The following is a 21,537-nucleotide window of genomic DNA, read 5'->3' as shown; positions in this document are numbered from 1 at the left end:
AATTTGGTATTAACTGGAATGTCATATTTTGTTACTAATTTTTGCCAAATGTTGGTTATTTGTTTGCTGATGTCAGGAATATATGGTATACAGCAGTATATGGTTTCGTGGTTTTTTGATTCGTGAGCTGTATGTACTTTAGTTGGTTGATTTTGCTTTCTGTCTAGGTGTGTGCGTATACTTCTTTCTACGGTTTGTGGAGGAAACTTATTGATGTTGATGAAGTATTGTTTTATTTCCCAACATTAACTTTACATGTGAACAGGAAGAAAGCAATCAAATATCATTTCTTAACCTCAAAATTACAAGAACTGACACACAATTCAAAACAGAAATCCACCGAAAAATCACCCATACTGGTCTATACATTCCTTGGGACTCAGCACATGAAACAAAACAAAAACTCAACATACTAAGAAACCAAATAAACACAGCCATAAAACTATGCTCACCAGATAAAATTAACGATGAATTAGACAAAATAAAACAATACTTCATCAACATCAATAAGTTTTCTCCACAAACCGTAGAAAACATTATACGCACACACCTAGACAGAAAGTAAAATCAACCAACTAAAGTAAATACAGCTCACGAATCAAAAAACCACGAAACCATATACTGCTGTATACGTATTCCTGTATTCCTGACGTCAGCAAACAAATAACCAACATTTGGCAAAAATTAGTAACAAAATATGACATTCCAGTTAATACCAAATTTATTCAAAAACCAGGCACAAAACTGAGGTCTATACTATGTAAAAACTACACTGACAAACACCACACCAACATTATTTATAAAATACAATGTGATAACTGCCACGACTTCTATATTGGAGAAGCAAGTAGAAAAATGGAAACCAGATTCAAAGAACATAAAAAGTCACCTTCACACGTTTTCGAACACTGCAAGTCAAATAAACACAACATAACCATAGAAAACACTCAAATACTAAACAAAGAAACAAACATAAACAAACGCAAAATTAAAGAAGCCTTACTTATACAACTTAAACCCAAAATAAACCAATATAAAGGAACGCCTTTATACCTATATTAATATAATAAAATAAAATTATATATTCAAACATCTAATACCGCCCTCTACATTTCGACACACAGTTACACAACCCCTTTCAAACATGTGGTCAGCTTCCGGTCAGTTACCTCCTTCTTTGTGAACCTGACGATGACCAAAGAAGGTCGAAACGTTGTTCGCTCTTCTATGTAAAATATTTTCTCAACCCAAACGAGCCGTTTTTGCATATAAAATACTTTTTTCATTTAAATGCGTGTCGGGTAGCATTCATTTTAAGCCAAGCGACAGATACAGTACGATGAAGGTTGTTTGTTTTGTTTTTTGAATTAAGCACAAAGCTACATAAAGGGGCTAAGACTAGAAGGAAGGCGCCTAGGCATCACCACCCACAGTCAACGCTTGGACTACTCTTTTACCAACGAATAATTAGATTGACCGTCACATTATAATGTCCCCCACGCTGAGAGGACAAGCATATTTGGTATGATGGGAATTGGAACCCGCAACCCTCAGATTACGAGTCAAGTGCCTTAGCCACCTGGCCATGCCGGGCCACGATGAAGGAAACGTTCCTCTGATAAAAACGTATTTCATATCATTGACTGGGATAGTGTCATTCATGTTCCCTGATAGGTCAGCGGTAAGTTTGTGATTTTAGAGCGTTAAAAATCCAGCGTTCGATTCCTCACGGTGAACAAAGCGCTTATAAGTGCAATCTGAATACAGCTTTCAGTTAAAACAATCAATCAAGTCTCAATCATTTAAAATACAAATATATATATATATTGTTACATGAGACACAAACTTTTATATTAAATTAAAAAATATATCTTCTTTCACAACATTACCAGAAATAAACAAAATAATTGTAAAGTTATAATTTAACGTTACATCTTCTTGTATCGAATCAATTAGAACATTCGAATTGACTTGCATTTTTCTTTGTAAAACACATTTTTTTATTATACTTACCCCAAAAAAGTTCATTAACTTGGACTCGGGATAGCCAGGTAGCTGGGGCGCTAAATTCGTAATCTGATGGTCGCCTGTCCCACAAAACATGCTCGCCCTTTCAGCTGTGAGTGCGTTATAATGTGATAGTCAATCCCATTATTTGTTTGTAAAAGAGTAGCTCACTGCTAAATTAGGGACTGCTAGCGCAGATAGGTCTCGAGTAGCTTTGCGCGAAATTAAAAACAACAACAACATTAACTTGGAAGATAACGTTCAGCTTAGCTACAATAAAGCTAATTGATTATTATGAATTTATTTCAATAACTGTTAACAGTTTTAAAGCAGTATTTCTTTCAGGCTTGGTGTACATGGCGTTACTTTTATAAAGAAATTCTTAGAAGTTATTTTTAAACTGTGCTAACTTGCACTCTGGGGTAATAACTAAAATCACAAGTGTGTTATACTCTTCAAAAGCTACAGACAACTCATTGCGTCATAACTAAATCACAAACTTTACAAAGTTGTCATCACAGTTAAACTGCTTTGTTATTATAACAAAACTAAACACTAAAGCTTAATCTGTAATGATCAACTATAAAAATATGTTTACAAAATTAATGTTAGTTACAGAAACTGTTTTTTTTTTTTGGTATGGTATTAGCAGTATGTTGGTATGACGGGTAAGTGCAACGGTAAGTCTGCGGATTCATAACGCCAAAATCAGTGGTTCGATTCTCCTCAGTGGCCACAGCGGGCAGACAGCTTAATGTGGTTTTTACTATAAGAAAACACACACACACTAGTATGATGGACGAGATCGATGTATTTCAAATTAAAGATTTCTCGATTAATTTGGAACTAGTACGTGAGAAAAATAACTTCTCATTATTAAGAATCGTGACAAATGATACAATTACAAATAACTTATTGAAACGGTGCTATGCAATGCACTCACTCAGAAGAAGGTTTGGTTTGTTTTGAATATAGCGCAAAACTGAACGAGGGCAATTTGCCCTAGCCGTTCCTAACTGAGCAGTGTAACACTAAATGGAAGGCATCTGGTCATCACCACTCACCATCAACTCTTGGGCTACTCTTTTACCAACAAATAGTGGAATTGACCATCACATCATAATGCCCTCACGGCTGAAAAGACGAGCATGTTTGGTGTAGCGGGGATTCCAACCCTCTATTAACCACAGAAGTTTAATTCGAACTTTATCTTTGAATCTATGTATAAGACGAGGGGTAAAATCAAGCATTGCTTTACACCCATTATACGGTAGTTGAAAATCTGCACATAGTTGTAAAATGTATCTCGTTATTTCTTCTTCTCTCTAATTTTCAAACATCTTGTATTATGTAGACTTTTGAGCATCCGAGAAAAATATTCATTGTATCAGCAAAACCCATTTTACAATGTAATATGTATGTGTATGTATTTTATTCATACATTGAGAGAGGATAACCTTTAGAATAAATTTGAATTGTTATAACAGTTTTAATTTATGACTTTGTGCGAAAATTAGGAGGGACAAAGTTTTAGGCATGTAATATAATAGACAACACTATAATACGTGTGATCCACGAGCTTCTTGTAAATAACACTTAAATGGATCTTGTAATTGCAGAAATGGTTTCTAAGAGAATCATAATCAAAACTAGCATAAGATGTAAGTTTAAATGACATAAGTCTGTGCTATAATTACTACTATCCCATCAAGAAAATTTGGCACTAGACATTTCAAATAACACTAATAAACAAAACAGATTTTTTTATAATACTACTACTTAATGTTAAACACTTCAAAACATTGTATAAAAGCTTTCTGGAAAGGAAACTAGATTTTCAGTTGAAAAAAAAAGTTTGGTTTAGTGTTGTTTTAAAGCCTTCAACTAAGATTGAAACTTAGCAAAATAAATGTTATAAATAGTCCTTGTTGAAGAGTTTTTGTTTGTTTATTATTAAACACAAAGCTGCAGAAAGGGCTATCTGTGTTTTACCCTCTGCGGATTTCGAAACCCGATTTTTAGCGTTAGAAAACCCCAGACTTACTGTGCAGCCGCCTGAGGGTTTTACCGCCATAACAAACGTACAACACTTTAAAAAAGCTTTTTTGTTATAAAGTATAAAGTTTTTATACAATTACCACGATGCTGAAACTGTAAATTAACCTTTACTTAAAATTTAAGAAATTAATATCTTTATATTTCTCGATTTACTTCATTTCGATAGCTATCTACATTATATAAATGAACATAAATACTAGATATATTGTTACAGTAGTTTTTAATATCGTTACTATTATGTTTTCATGTTTTCCTTGTTACTCTGGATAAAAAACTGTAAAAGCGTCAAAACATAATTCATATTTAAATTAAAAATCATGTCTGCGTTACCTGTTCAACTACACTTTAATAGAGGGCAGCATCAGCAATTTCCAATTTGCTGGAGCTGTACGCCTACTGAAGTCCTCAGGCCCAAGTCTGCTGGCCCACTTAGTAACTCAGTTATGACGGCAAGAAACCCGCATGCGCAAAACGCGTGCAGCTAAATCGCACATGGTTGTAGCGGAGTTCGAGAACTAGGCCAGCCTTGGTCTTGACTGATACAGTCAACACATCGCACGTCCTTGACGTCGTCCGCTGACTGCTAGATATATCAGAATAGAAATGATATTTAGAGAAATTTTGAATATAAACAGTGGTTCTTAATATACAACGAAATTGGGGTGCTTCCTACTTTAAATACGGCAGGTAATAATAAGTTTGCATGTCTGATTTGGTGTTAAATTAAATGTTAGTGTTCGCGATTTAGTCATTCCATTGGTGTCAGTGTCGATGACTGATCGAGTGACGTAAGTAGTAGTAGTAGTACTGCCACCTGACCAACTATCTCACTGGTTTACAGACGGTCACTTTGGAGACAAGGGCCAGCAAGAAAATAAAATACATTAAACATCGGTTTCTTCTTGAAGTTGGTAAGATTTTTTTTCTGGTAATGTACTTTCATTAGATAAATTAAAACACCGAAATCATCCTTCGTTGATGGCGGTGGGTGGTGATGACTAGCTGCCTTCCCTCTAGCTTAACACTACTAAATTAGGTACGGCTAGCACAGATAGCTCTCGTGTAGCTTTGCGCGAAGTTCAAAAGAAACCAAGCCCACGTTGATGATGTGGTAATTAACACTGATTTTTCGTAACTACCTGGTTTTCAATATAGCCAAACACATTTTAGATGTACATATATCATTAATATGTACAAAACATCACGTAGTCTGTAGGTGAAACCTGTATGAAAATATTTGTGCTGTTCCTTTGCTACTGAAGATACTGCAGGAAAGGTATTGGTATACATGTTGTAGGATTGTGAATGTATAATACGTTAGTCAAAAATTCTTAAAACAGACATTCATTTTTATACAAATCACTTAAAAATACAAGCTGCAGGATATATCTTTAAGGTTCGTAATTCATTGTATTATTAGTTTGGACTCTTTAAGAATATCTAGATAGGAACTGTTAAATGTGTTCTACGACTATTACTTTCTAATACTTTCATCATACATCAAAAGAGGTTGTAAAATGGAAAGATTTACAGATTTCAACTTATTTAAATTTCTGAAGGTGTAGCTGATGTCAAGGGCCCCCGTGCATCTATGTATATATATATATATATGCCCAGTCAGCCAACTCACGTAGCTGAGAAGTCGAAGTGTCATCTTGTTTTTAATAAGCTAATTTTGTATACCAAATATCGTGACTAATTTATGTAGGAACTTAACACCTTGGTGTTGGGAATATTTGTTTTTATGTTACTTATGTAATGCCAGATGAAAACTTTGTTAGAGGACAGCTATTAAAAAGCTTCACAACCTTGCAACTGTATATATCTAAACTGTTCACGAGCGCCCACAGGAAGAAGCAAGAGGGGGTTAGTAGCCCCTTTTACATTCCACAAACTATTGCACGTATTATGATCTAAGTTTAACATCGTAGTTCAAGTAAATGTGTTTTAATAATTTTGATTAAAACTATAAATTTGTGTTTCTGTTTAAACACATATAACACATTTTCTTTTAATTTGTCACTCTCACTATAAAAGCTGATCCCCTACATGCTTTTTCCCCCTTGAAAGTGTTTCTGTGGGGTCCAATGTCAGTGACATCATTTTCAGATATTTTAAATTTGTTGTTTATATCAGAGGATATATAAACGTAGAATTCCTGTTTTTTTTTCTAAGTACTTCTCAGTAACTCATCACCACCCTTTTTTACTTCTAAGGTTGAGTATTGTGTATAATGATGTATTAACAGCACAGGCTCAGTGTTAATACCTATTGTGTAATATATATATATATATATAATACATCACTATAACCTGTATAATAATTTAATCTTAATTGTGCAATAATTGAACTGTACCTGTTATTAATTATGATAACTTCGAATGTCTAAATCTCTTCTGTTCAATATCTGAGATGCTTCTGTTGCTAACTGCATCCATTTCAGATGTCTTATATATCGAATTAACAATATTTTTAAAACTGGTCCTAAATTTTAAATTGTTCCTTATAACTAGTCATACCACGAGAAACAGTGGTAGTAGTAAAACTGGTTTGAAGGAGCAGAGTAATATGATGCCGATATGAAAGGAAATAATAACATCCGTTCTAAATATAGTAGATGGATAAATACATTAGCGTATACAATATAACGTATGAATAGGTTTGTGTTTCGAAGCAACTGTGAACAGTGCTGTCATATTTAGGTCGTAAACTTTAAAGGGAAAAAGAAATTTGGATCGACTTGCGGTGCTTTCATGAGATTCTAAGACTGGATTCTAGAACCATACAGACATATTTCTATGTCAGTTGCATCCGTTATTTTGAGGGTTTCGCTCACTTCCCGCTATTCTTCGTCAGCGTCTGTTTTTTCATTTCTCTCCATAAAGCGCTCACGTTTTCAATTTAAGTTTTATTTAATATATGAAATCCAATCTATCATTCGCCTCATCAATTCTCACTGAGTTACACTGGTTTCAGGGAATTCTACCCTCACCAGTAACCCTGGACAAGTGCAAACGGAAAGAACAAAACTAGGCTTGATATAGGGGTTGATAATGATAGAAAGTGTAGTGTATATTATGTGTGTGGTGTTTTGAGTTGTTTCTTACTCACACAGTTAACTTATGTTTATGAATACTTCACAAGAATAAATTTAATGGCATATAGTCTTGAAATCCTATACGGTTGTAGAAGATTTCAGGAAGGCATAATAACTAAAAAAGTGTCAGAAAACTTCAATACTCTTCAGGTATTGGAAATGTTTAATGATCTAGCGGATGTTGCAGTGAATAGCAATAGTCTAACGTTTTTAATATATGTAGTCTAGCGGGTTCCAGGAAATAATAAAGTGGTTAACGTAGCAACTGTTTCAGAAGTTGATAATACTCTAGCAGGTCTTGGATAGGTTTAATAATGTAGCTGGTATCTCAGGAATAATAGTACTTGAATAATTATGTTTATTTTTTTATTTTCTAGAAAGGTTATAAATCGGAACTGTTGGGAAGGCATAGTAATTCCTTTGAGAAGGATAATAACCAGAGTACCTAATTTTAAGAAATTATATTGATCATTAATTGGACTAGGAGTCTGGAACAGCTTAAGTCTCCAAAGGAGTACAGAACCTGGATTTTGGGAGTATCTGAAGCCAATATCATGCAGATACTCAGATACTTTATTTTAGTACAAATGTCGTTATTCATAGCGATTACCTTGTGAAGAAGTAAAAATATTTTGAGTTTCATACATAAGAAAGGACAAAAATTATTTTCTAATTTTGTATTTGTCTTGAATCTACATAAATAATAGTACTGTCTGTTGTCTGTCGTATGTCCGTTTAAGTACTTCGTGGACGAACCTTCGCTATAATTGGTGTGGAGGTCAGTGCGGAGATACATTGAAATTTTCAGTTTTGCATTTTGCGTTTTGCGCTTTTTTTTTGAGGGGGGTGCATATTTTACCACTTCTTCGCTCCCTATAAATGGGTCTTCACAAAATATGGTATGGATTATCAGTTTTGTAGTTTTAAAGGGCATTTTTGCGTTTTTTTACAATTACATATAAGGGAAGGAACTTTTCATGTTCTATGATAACCTTTCATTTACATAACTTCCCTCCAGTGGACGGAGTACACCACCCAGTCAAATATTAATAGATTAAGAAACGACAACAAAAACAATACCATAAGATTAAGCGATAAATAACCACCAAAATATTTCTGAAATAAGTAATGATTGAGAAAATTTTTGAGAGGAGTTAATCTAGCAGTTGTTGGAAATTCGGGTGTCGTAGAAGCTCCCTTGGATATTTGTAAGAATTATTAGTCCACAGACTTGGGAAGTATAATGCAGCAGTTTTGAGACCACTTAACAATTCAACTAGTGTCATGTAGATTTAACATGTACAATACAATGGGAAGGATTATTAATCCTGAACATTTTTGGGGAGTTTTAAGAACCTAGAAAGTGATAGAAGGTGTAACATTTTAGCAGATATTCTGGAGGTAGAATAATCGAAAGTTTTTGGAAAGTGTAAATTGTTTCAAATTTTGAACAAAGTTACGCGAGGGCTATCTGCACTAGTCATTCCTAATTTATAAGTGATAGTCTAGAGAGAAAGCAGGTTGTGATCATCATCCACCGCCGACTCTTAGGCTACTCATTTACCAATGAATTATAACGCCCTCATGGCTAAGAGGACGACCATGCTTGATAGGACGGAAATTCGAACCTGCGACCTTTAGAGTGCTTAATTATGTGCCCTAACCACCTAGCCGTGACGGTGAGAAATCTAGGTGGTTTGGGGAAAGGTGTAACAATGTAACAGGTATTATGAAAGTTTAGCACTTCAACCAGAATTTATTTTTAATATTACTGTCGACTATAACGTGTTTTAAATATCACTTTTATTAACTATTGTGTCGTTTCTTATTTCTATCCAATCAGATTATAAATTATCCTACACAATATTTTATATGCCATATATGCTAATGTATATTTCCATGACACCACATGGATTTTTACCGCTAGATATGTTGAAATAACCCATGTTCCTGTCGCCTTGAATTCCCACAGTCATTTTTTTTTCACAAAGCTGGCGTGTTTCGTGGTAAGACTACAGATTCACGTCATCAACCACTAAGATTAATAAAATAACAATCTCAGTCAAAGTTTAGCGATAATGTATGCCTATTTTTCGTTTAACGGTTACGGTTATACATAGAAATATTACATTTTTATGTTTATTATTATGTATTACATTGATCTTTATTAAAGGCTCGAGATTAATAGGAATCTATATTTCAAAGAATACATTTTCAGGCGCCTCACGTTCCGTTACATTAATGTTTAAGACTTGGTTTTCGTACTACAAGATACAAAAAAAAGTTGAATAATATGACAATGGTGATAAATGGAGTCGCGTGACTGAACTGACCAGTTTTGACTGAGCCTCATTAGGAAATTTAGTTTAATAGCTTTAATATATTAATCGGTAGTTTATGTGACATTACGTCACTATAGAACTACTAATAATTATTTTTATAAATCTTTTTGCACAAGCACTATACTACAGATTTTCACTAGTAAGGTGCATGATAGTATTTCGATCTCACACTTAAGAGATTCATGATTAGCCTTATATATTGACCAGGTTATATCGTTTTTACTACTTTATTGTTTTTGAACTGCCTGATCTTTATTGGCTGACTCACTGGCTGGAAGTTTACTTTATCTACTGCCTGAGTTTTTATGTACTGCACTCTTTTTTATTTGTTAAGCGTTATCTGAAATCTTCTATCTAATGTAAAGATTTCAGATTTCTCTCTTACGTATCCGAGAAATTTTGTCTTATATATGGTTTGAGATCACATAGATCTGTGATCTCTTGCCGTAAGTACTGTTTTAGATGTTTTATCTAATTCGCCAGTTTCTTTATTCGTCTGAATGTTCAGTAAAGCTAATTCAAGTAAAATAACCAAATAAATATTGTTAATGTTAAAGATTTAATGTTAATGAAGGTCACATAAACCTAATTAATGATATGTTGTAATAACCTGATACAAATTACGTTTCACCAGCTTAATCTAGTTCACGCCGAAACAGATGTTTGGGTAATTGATAATATACATTGCGTCTCAACTTCTACTATATATTTCTTATCATAGTTCGTCTGATAAGCCCTGCTATTGGGCGAAAGGTCTCGTCAGCATAGGATCCAACAGATGTAGTATGGTTAACATATTATTACATTTTACTTTACTTACATGTCATGTGCGCTGTCTGTGGTACTTTTTGTCTTAGATTTTTTTTTTATTCTGATTTGATCCTCATTTCTTTCGTATAGATATCGCTTGGTAACATCTGTATTTTCACGTTTCGGCGTTAGGCACAACATAAGTAACAACAACAACAAAGAAACAGCTTAACATTTTAGTGTTTAATTTTCCAAGAGATGTAACCCTGAATGTAAGCGATAATATGTAACACATATGTTTCAAATTCTTAAATTCAGACTTTAGGCGTTTATTTTAGGTTATGGGTTTTGCTATCCAAGTTTTGATTGAAAAATGAAAACTATAATTCTATTTATTAATATATATTTAATTTCCTGGGAGGAAAAAACACGTTGAAGATCCATCAAATAAGTCTGTTGCTAATAATATTGAAAATCAATCATGTTGGATGGAAAGAGACGAAACATACTGTGAAGTGCAATGTAAGAGCAATAGAGAGTTAAGAGTAGCTGCGTACACTTATCAGTTAACAGAAAAGGGTTTGATTCATATTTGTGGACTTTGTATCGACTAGTAGTAGAAAAGCCAAGGTTACAAGAATCATTGTGGGCTGCAGCTTAAACTTTAATAGCGAACTCTACTTATCAAAGAAACCAAGCTGTTTTCACAAGACTATTATAAATTCAACCAACTTCACGACAACTTGTTTTAGTAACTACACCTGTACTATGTGTACGTACGTACTCAGAAATTCAACATATTAGAACCACATGTTTAAAATATTAACAGACCAAGTTCAAGTATTTCTTTAATCGTGTCTGTTAATTTTTCATCAACACAAACACACGTCTTAAAGATTTTTTTTTTTTTGCATAATGTGACTTAAGCTCAAATTCTTAAACAGCTTCTTCGTTTAAGACACGAACTTTTACTCACATCTTGGGTTAAATACGCAGAAACATGAGTAACGTTCCAAAGATAATAATTTTGTTTCTTAACTTTTGTTGCAACCCTTCAATCAGTTTTGACATTTAACGTATAAACCACACTATCTTGTATATTATACCACGATATATTCCAACCTGAATATCTTGAGTTGAAGATACAAGATTTTTAATAAGTAATTGTGGTGGAACTTCTTTAAGTAAACACTTTATGAGGTAACTACCCCCTTCCCCGTTGAGTAGTTGCTTAGCATGCATTTCTGTAGCATACCATTGAATAAACAATTTGGGATTTATTCTGTTTCAAGCAATCGATTCCCCACTGATTCTGAGCTTGAAGTAAGAATCTCAAGGTTCTTACGTGACAAGAAGATGAGAGCAAAGTGCTTATTGTTTGCAATTACCATACATACAACCACCTTTCTCTTCAGGAGGCTTAATACATTCAAACAGGCATTGTCATTAATGGTATAAATAGCAAAAGAAAGAAGTACCAGAAAAGTTTCATGAGAGTGCTTGCCATCGTGAAGTTTATTTTTCACCAACATAAGATAATAAATAAAGTTCTTTTGTGCTAACGATAAACACGCATTTTCATTTCATGTTGAAAAGTTTGTATCTTCACGAAATTCTCTAGCGTACGTCCAAGTTTTTTTGTTTTTTAAGCGGTTGTATCATTTTATATTTATTTAAATTATGGTTGAGTGTTATACTAGTGTGCAAACTTGGCTAAAGGTAATTTGTGTTAAAGTAACTTGAAAAATAAAAGGCATGTTTTTAAACAAAAAATATGTACTAGAGTCGCGTGCTTGGAGAATTCCAGCTCGCACACCAACACATAATTCTGCTTAGCAATGTATTTCTGTCGTTGTGCTGAGCGCCTTATCGATCGACGATACAGAATTAGGCCATGCGTTCAGCTAGGTTGTATAAAGCTAGGTTTGTTTGTTTGTTTTTGGAATTTCGCACAAAGCTACTCGAGGGCTATCTGTGCTAGCCGTCCCTAATTTTGCAGTGTAAGACTAGAGGGAAGGCAGCTAGTCATCACCACCCACCGCCAACTCTTGGGCTACTCTTTTACCAACGAATAGTGGGATTGACCGTCAATTATACGCCCCCACGGCTGGGAGGGCGAACCCGCGACCCTCGGATTACGAGTCGCACGCCTTACGCGCTTGGCCATGCCAGGCCCTATAAAGCTAGGCCATGGAAATGTTATAGTCAGTTATTCTTTTACTTTTTAAATAAAAAAAGAACAGAAAAGAAACTGTAGCCATGATGATTAATGGCTGCCTAAAAACAAAATGTAGTCTGATAATTGTCTCTTACGTATCAGAATGTATGTAGTATGCGCTTGATTCTGTGTTTGTATTTGTAATTGTTTTAAAGTTGCACAGAGTTACAGATTCCTTCTCTATGTTCCTCAAGTTGCATGGGTGTACATACAAACATACCCACCCTTCTCAATCAAGAACATCATGAATCTTCTCGAATATAACAAGTCTACTGTCTGACTTTATCTTACCCACTTTGCTTCCTGTCTTAAATTTCATATGCTTCACATAAAATCACTAACTAGATATTTATGAAGTAATGCAATATATACATAAATGCATTTATTCTTAGAATTCATGTAGAGATCCCCCTCGGATTTTACAGGTTTACCAACATGTGTCTGACGTTTGAAAGAAGCTGTTTACAGGGCTCAAGTTTCTGTTCTATCCGAACATCTTTATTTTCCCATTGCAACATAATGTGTTTGTGTGTTTTCTTATAGCAAAGCCACATCAGGTTATCTGCTGAGCCCACCGAGGGGAATCGAACCTCTGAATTTAGCGTTGTAAATTCGTACACATACCGCTGTACTAGCGGGGGGCCCATTGCAACATATTGACATTTTTTAAAAACTCCTCAACAACAATTTCTAAACGTTTTTTTTGGACTTAATAAAATTTAGCTTATAATTCTTGTTAGTTTAATTTTTCAAGGTAGGGTTCAAAAGTTAGTGCCTTTCTTTTAACCATGTCGCATTGTGACGACGTAGATTTCGCATATGTTTTGCATTTTGCGAAAAACTTCTCGAGGGTTCTCTGTGTTAGTTGTTCATAATATATCAGTGATAGACTAGAGGAAGCGCATCTGCAGAGTCAGCATAATCTGTCTCTAACTTTTTTGGCAACTCTTTTTTCAGTGAATGTTGGGATTGACTGTGACATAATAACACCTCCATGACTTAAAGGGCGAGCAAGTTCAGTAAAGAAGACCTAAATCCTCGATCCGCACATTACGAGTTAAAAAGCCTACCTTAAAAAGCCATACCAGGACCACAGTAACTAGTTTTAGTGTAATCGCTGTGAAAGTTACTATCGCTACAATTAATGTAATAGTTATAAAAAGGAAAAGGGGACAAATATTTACATACTTGTGGTTTGAAACGTTGAAGTAACGGTTTATTGACGGGATCTATATTTACCTGGCCTTAGAGGCGAGCGGAAATGGATTTTGAAAAGGAATTAAAATATATATATTGCAGTATACGTAATCTATATAGTTATTTTATCGAATGCGATGAAACAATATGAACACTTTGTTGTATTCATTGCTTGAAAAAATAAAAAGCTCATGCAAAATTGGTCGGTTAAAATAGGGTCAGATATAACAAATCCCTTTCATAGCTTCATTTATGACAATCATGACAACAAAGCTGTAGGAAAGTCGACCTTAATTAACTCTAGACAAGCAAACACTGTCAGAGTTTATATCTAGTCATGGATCACAACGTTAAAATGATCATATTATATGTTCATCAGCATATACAAAAACTTGACGACACACCAGCGTTTATTGTTCAATTAATATTGAAAACTGTGAAACATTGGGGTTAAGACCTTGCAAGATTCTTATTTTGTCATTCTGTCTAAGTTATATGAATTTCCAATTTGTATGTCAGAACGGCTGGTATAGGTATTAACACTTTTATTGATAAGCAGAGAACAACGTTTCGACCTTCTTGGGTCATCTTCAGATTAACAAGGAGAACCTCAAGAACCTCCAATTCATTATGTCGGGTAAATTTTAAGTAACTGATCTACTGAAAAACGTAGATAATTCAGCTCTAAATAAGTGCTAGATTCCGTTTACCAAAAATGTTTACCAAACTTTTATGGATCTACGACTAGGGGTGAAACTTTGTCGGTACTCACTGGTACTGAGTACCGGGACTTATTTTTTTAAGGCGGTACTGTTACCTTGACTTATTTGAGCTGCTTTGTCGTTTTTTATCCTTTTCGAAAACAGTTTCACTTCACCCAATTGAGTATCTCTACTTCGTTTTGTGAGAATTTCGCCTCTGTTCACGTCTTTGGTGGCTACAGAGTCCCTAATAATGTACGAGTTACACAAAAATTATAACGCAAATTGTGATCGTTATTTCAATTAATTACTGCTGAAGCTGTTGGTCACATCGAAAATAGGCGATTTCTTCCAAATTGTTTGAATACTTTTTAGTCGTATAACAAACAAGATCATTAAGTTACTACAAGTGATGCAGTACATGAACATCGATGGTGATTAATGAATAATATGGAAACAAGTCGGTAATTTAAAGATGATGTACACTGAACAATATGGAAACACTAAATTATCGTAAAACTTTGTCTCAGTTAAAGCTTACAAATTACGTAATGCCATTTTTATTGTCAGATCTATTGAATTCACTTGGGAGAAAGAATGATATTGAATATACTTTCAAAGATGGCAGTTCATCAAAAAGTTATTATTATTAGTAGTAATGTCTCAGAGTTATAGATAGTGAAATAAAAAGAATATGAATAGAATATTTGAAGCGCCTTGTAGTCATTAGTTAGTTCGTTTCTGATATATGCAAAAACAGACAAGGGCTACCTGCGCTAGCTGCCCCTGGTTTTGAACTGAGAGGTAAGGAAGGTAGCTAAATTAATTGAATAGTGGAATGTGATTGTCACTTTTATAACGCACACATAACTCCGAATGTGTGGAACGTGATATCCTAGCAACGATACGTAAACTGTGAATTCCTCAAAAATGATTAGTCCAAGTCTTATGCATAACAACAAACAAAACATAACGTGTAAATAAAGTTCAAATAAAAACAATTATATAAGAAAATGTGACAATTATATATATAATGTTTTAAAAAGAGATGTATAACTTCGTTATTAATTTCCACCAAAGCTGAGTAGTGAACGGATTGAACTCTTCATTTTAAGATAATTAATTTTTAACATGATAAATTATTTGTTTTATTGTTAACTTATATTTCACGAGACCCTATTCTTCTGACACAAAAACTACTTTATGATCATACAGGTGTCGTATTAAAACCGTTAACTTAGTGTGGCTTCTTATCTTAAATTTTTCATTATACAAATTTTTAATCTGGTTTATATGTTATGTGTTTGTGTGTATTGAATGTTAAGTAATGGCTGCCATCAGTTATAAGTCTGTTGATTTTGTTTGTTTTTGTTTGTAATTTCGCTCAAAGCTAGACGGGGCTATTTAGCACTTTAAGACTAAAGGGAAAGCAGCCAGTCATCACCACCCACCACTAACTCTTTGACTACTCTTTTACCAATAAATAGTTAGACTGACTGTCACATTATAACGCCAACACGGCTGAAAGGATAAGCATGTTTGGTGTAACTGTGATTCGAACCTGCGACTCTCAAATTACAAGTCGAGCGCCCTAACCCCTGGTCGTGACGGGCCGCCTTGGTTGAATAGTTTATACTATTTTTTAAACTCTAATTAAAGCAAACATTTTTGTATGATTAAATTTACTTCCTCGGATTTATGTTTATTCTGTTTCTGATAATAAATGTATTCTGTTTTTCTGTGCGTGGAGAAGTAGATCAACTTAGCTAACTGGCTTAGCTGTGGCAAAATAGTGTTGTTACTTTATGTTGTCTTATTAAGTTGCAACTACTGCTATATACATTGTGCCCACTGAAGGGTTGAACTCTATTTCAGTGTCATACATCCTCAAGTTTACCTTGAACTGCTAAGTGGAAAGAGAGTTCTTTGCAGGAATTGTTTAACACTCCTACGAAAAGTGGGGCTTAATAGGCCCCAGAGCAACTTGAAAGGTTATTAATATTAGGCTAATAACTTTGTATTTAAATGAAATTGCCATTTAAATCCATTAATAAATGGATTAACGAGATTCCCACTGTCCCTATCTACTATCTAGCGAAACCACAGCCAGGGGAACGGGCTTGGAGAAATCAGGACAAGAAACGTCTTTTCGTAGGAGTGTTAAGATAATTAATTTTGAACATGATAAATAACTATGATAAGTGTTGTAACTTAAAGTTCGGAACAGTTAATTAGAAATTACTTGGTTCGAATATGTCAGTTTATGGCGGTTGTTAACAATATTGTCATTAATTTGATAAATATGAACGCATTTTCTTTCATTTTTCTGGTAATTTTCCGAAGCACTGATCCATTTCCTAAACAGGCAGTGCGAAACAGCCTTGTTTGATATTTCCTCACACCCTTAGTAAATCTTTTCTCCACAAATGCTAGCCTTTCTTGTCCTTGGACTAAGGCAGCACCTTGAACATTTGGGCATTGCAACACCGAAAGTGTTTTGTTAAGGAACTTTGTCCATTCATTTATTTCCTGCACAAACTCAAGGTTACTATGGGAATCGTGCCTTTCAAATCTAACTCTTTCTCGAATGGTAACCTAGTTTCTATTTAGTGAAATGCTTTCAAAGAAAAAAACACGAAAGAAGGACAGGCGGTTTCTAAACCTTGCAGTTTGGGGTCATTATTATTATAGTAGTGACTAGTAATAAATAACTCAGAAACAGGTTTTCGAGATGCTGGGACTTGATGCTAGTTGGTCATACGGTGATTTTAACGTGAGCTTACCAAGACATTCAACGTAATGATTCCTGACCTATCAGTTTTGTTCTTGCTCCCCCATTCAACTATAATAAAATAAGTTACAATCATGATCGAAAGTCATACAACCATTATCTGTTTTTACTAGAAATACAACCCGCGTGTCGAAGGCCCGAGATTTGATGCTGTAAAAGTTTTATCATAAGTCAATCAAGAATTTAAAAGAAGAAATACATAAACTTTATGCAACAGTTGGCTGATGAACTCGGCAACGCATACCAAAAGCAGCAGAAGCTTTGTGTGTGCAATAATTAAGGTGGCGCTAACACAAAAATAACAAAGAGTAATAATCGTAGGTTTAATAATATTTTAGATTTTATTTAATGAAATGCGATCTAAGTGAATAACGACTTGAAATTTAATTTCCACAGATCTGTCAATAACTGTTAAACGTTAAATAGAAAAGTGCAAACTTATTTTATAGCGAGAATTAAAACAAGTACAAAACGCATACATTTAATGTAGAGAAAAGGTATTAAATAAATAATTAATAACTTAATACGTATTCAAGGTGAAATGAATTTCGTAGTTGTTAAAATTATACTCTTCCAACAAAAATAATCAATTGATTAGATGTTGTTCGAACAATTAACGTTCAAACGCGGTATAGCAACGAGAAATGTGTCGAGTTAATATTCTTTATATAGAGTTCAAGGAACATTTTCAGTTGAATTTCTAGTGTACTATACTTTTCCATGGCCTAGTGGTTAGGGTACTAGATTTATCTACTTGTGGGCCACAGGTTAGAAATTCATCGTTAAACATGTTCGCTCTTTCAGCCGCAGGAGCGTTATAAGGTGACGCCAATGCCATTTATCGTTGATAAAAAGTAACTCACGAGTTGTCGGTGAATGTTGTTCACTAACTAATAATCAGTGATGTCGAGAACACCCACTTGTAGAGAAATATATATGCAAAAACGGCTCGTTTGGGTTGTGAAAATATTTTATATAGAAGAGCGAACAACGTTTCGACCTTCTTCGGTCATCGTCAGGTTCACAAAGAAAGAGGTAACTGACCGGAAGCTGACCACATGTTTGGAAGGGGTTGTGTAACTGAGTGTCGGAATGTAGAGGGCGGTGTTAGATGTTTGAATATATAATTTTATATATACCTATATTAATACAATAAAATAAATAAAATTATATATTCAATTTTATATATACCTATATTAATATAATAAAATAAATAAAATTATATATTCAAACATCTAACACCGCCCTCTACATTCCGACACTCAGTTACACAACCCCTTCCAAACATGTGGTCAGTTTCCGGTCAGTTACCTCTTTCTTTGTGAACCTGACGATGACCGAAGAAGGTCGAAACGTTGTTCTCTCTTCTATATAAAATATTTTCACAACCCAAACGAGCCGTTTTTGTATATATATTGTTCACTAACTGTCCTCCCTTTAATCTATCATGTCTTACTTGATGACGACTGGCATGAAATGTGACAAATAAATTCGACATTAAACAAACAAATACCATATGTTTAACATAGCTTAATACTGTGTTACTGAACTGCTTCAAACATCTTTAAAGCCGCACATTTTACTGACCTATATGTTGAAAAGATGTTTAATACTGACAATCCTCATTGAAACTATTTTACAGTTAAGTAAGTTGCGCTGGGTGTTCGATAGGGTAGATTTTACGTTGTGTGTAGAGAAAACTTAATACAGCTGCACGCGATAAACAGATGGACCACATTATATTTCCTAGAAATAGAAGATCTGTTTATAGCAAATATTATCAAAAGTTCTAGGTTGATGAAGCCGGAGCCCCACATTGATAAGAACTGCTTAGAATGTGTGTTATGCAGAATTCGGTCATAGACAACAAAATCTGGTGTAAATGGGTTATTTACAATTATATGATCACGGCCTAAAGTTATAGGCTATTAGGGTTCCTCGAAGTTTCAAGTCAGGTACCTGTCTCAACTTGTGTTCCAGTCGAATAGCTAGTTTTTACACGTACAAGAACTTGAACTGGTCATATTTTACGCATGTTTTGTGCACAGTATGCTGTTTTCAACCATGGACGCGGTATCTTGTTTTAAAAGGATATAAAATATTAGTAACCTTCGTATTATCAGATACATAAAAAATAAACGTGCGAGCTTGTGTTTGTGTGAACATTTAAAGAGATAGTCTGTTCATATGTATACCACATGAAAGCAAGTGTAAGCCACAAACAAGAATTATCTTTTTTTACTGTCCAAGGACACATTATGCAGCACAAATAAGCCACGTTTTTCTTCAAGAAGACGTTAACGAGTCAAAGCATGACAGCTTTTACCGCCCACACTAAAGTCCCATCATGTTCACATCCAGTCACCACAGTTCCAGCCTCTAGAAAATCGTGTTTATTTGTTTGAAGTAATTTTAACTGAAATTCTCAATACATGACGTATTCAGTTTGTCTTGTTGTTGTTGTTTTGAATTAATCACAAAACGACACAAGGGCTATCGGTGCTCTGCCCACCACGGGTATCGAAACCCGGTTTTTAGCGTTATAAGTCCGCAGACATACCGCTGAGCCACTAGGAGGCTCAGTTTGTCTATATGTAGAAACTCTTTGTGCTTTATGAGTGAGGGTAAAGAGAAATGTTTAGTGTTCCAAAATATTTTCTATCGTAGCCCATCTATTTAAGTATAGGGGTTTAAAAACATGCAGTAAAGTTGGTATTACATTATCTGGCTACTGGACTGTTGAGAAAGACAGCGTTCAATGAATTTTTTTCTTAAATTAATTTATATAACTGACTTTTTATCAACTTCTGACTAGTCTTACAATAAATTAAAATAACGTGTAATTTTGTCACAGTATTTAATTATCATCTAACTATGTTAAAAGCTGTTTACTGTAAAATTATTTTAAGTGATAATTGTTGTTCATTAAGGGCAAAATTATACAATGGACTAATTGGGCTATGTTTGCCACAGAGAATTGAATCTTCGGTTTAGTTTTGGAGTTACCACTGATACACTGGCGGAATTCACTTATAGAATGTAAGCTTGTTACAAGCCCAGCAAAGTTGTCCTTCTTTTTCTGTTAATGGAATGATCAGCTTAGTGATTTGTTATCTTATTTTTCTGCTATTATAAACCCATAGAGCTTTTCAAAGATACACATTTGTTCATCAAAGTTACGGGATAAATAGTAAAGAAAATTTCAGTAAATCTTTCCAACTCCACTGGAATTTTTAAAGTGCAATGCTGTTGTTTATTTCATATTTGTTATGATTAGGCTTAAATGTATCTAAAATTATAAATGTTATTTTTCTGCTTAATAGCATGGTCATAATGGTATAAAAATACTGTAGTAGTTGTTTCGGTACTTTTTTGTGACCTGTTTGAAAGTGCTATGTTAAAACTATTCTCGACTTTTAAAATATTAATGATATTACCAACTGTGAGAAGTACAAATCTGAGATTCGATCAGTGTGGAGAACACAGCGCAGATAGCTCCTTGGGTAGCTGTGTATTTAATAAACAGCTACAAGTGCTTCACACCCTAATGAAATGCATGATGGCTTCGAATTTCCCTGTGTTTGCTTGTATGTTTCAATAGTTAAGTTATACAAACGTAATAATTAAATATCACATTTTTTGATGCTGCAGAACTTGATAAAGTACAAGCCACATAGCCTGTCTTGTACTTAATAAGTAAAAGCTAAAACCCAAATCATACATAGATTTTATTGTGGGTCAGTTACCATAGCAACTTTGTATAAACATGGTTACTGGTGTATGAACTCCGAATTACGCCCTCTCCTTGAAAGAACATAAATCTAAAAGCCATAGAAAGCTTTCAGTGTTTTTTCAACTAGAAAATTAATCCATTTTATATAATTTTCTTGAAGTTAAAGCGTAAGAAAAAAAGACATATATAGTGTCAGTATTAAACTGAACTGCGTAAAAATCTTGAATTTTTTTATATGAAAACTTAAAAATACAAAATAGTGCGTGTTTTGACTTCCTGGATAGTATAAAATCAGCTTTGAGGAAGAAACATTGGCTAAAGACATCATGAGATCTTAAAAGTTCAGATTACGGTCTAAAAACGTATTAATAAGCTATAAAAACTAATTTGGAAAAACAAGGATGTCATACATACATACAAAATTTTATATCGCCTAACGATCGGTGTTCTATGTTCTTCTGTTGTGTAATCTATTAATTATATCCATTAAGTTTATAAAACAGATTCACACGAAAATATATTAATTCGGGAAATTAAAACATTATTGTTAAAAACAAAATAATTTATTTAAAGTTTTCAATCTTGTTTTAGTGTTTCTTAATATGTGATATTTTTTGTATTTTTTAATTCAGACATCACTGAC

At 34.0% G+C, this 21,537-nt stretch overlaps 1 protein-coding gene across 4 annotated transcripts in view; it reads left to right on the top strand.

The window, feature by feature from the left end:
* The first annotated feature begins 4,543 nt into the window (after positions 1–4,543).
* The window catches only part of LOC143246197 (ecdysone receptor-like), an 87,138-nt gene continuing 70,144 nt past the window's right edge, over positions 4,544–21,537 (top strand). For 2 of the 4 annotated variants that reach the window (XM_076492452.1, XM_076492450.1), the window contains exon 1: positions 4,544–4,752. The gene's annotated coding sequence lies outside the window, so the exon portion shown is untranslated. Of the gene's footprint in view, positions 4,977–21,537 lie in introns of all 4 variants that reach the window. The other 2 variants (XM_076492447.1, XM_076492449.1) reach the window with 1 other exon arrangement.

Source organism: Tachypleus tridentatus, chromosome 3 (genome assembly GCF_004210375.1).
Source record: "Tachypleus tridentatus isolate NWPU-2018 chromosome 3, ASM421037v1, whole genome shotgun sequence".
Classification (NCBI taxonomy): domain Eukaryota; kingdom Metazoa; phylum Arthropoda; class Merostomata; order Xiphosura; family Limulidae; genus Tachypleus; species Tachypleus tridentatus.
The sequence above is the reverse complement of the archived record's forward strand: the minus strand, read 5'-3'. Positions and strand labels throughout refer to the sequence as shown.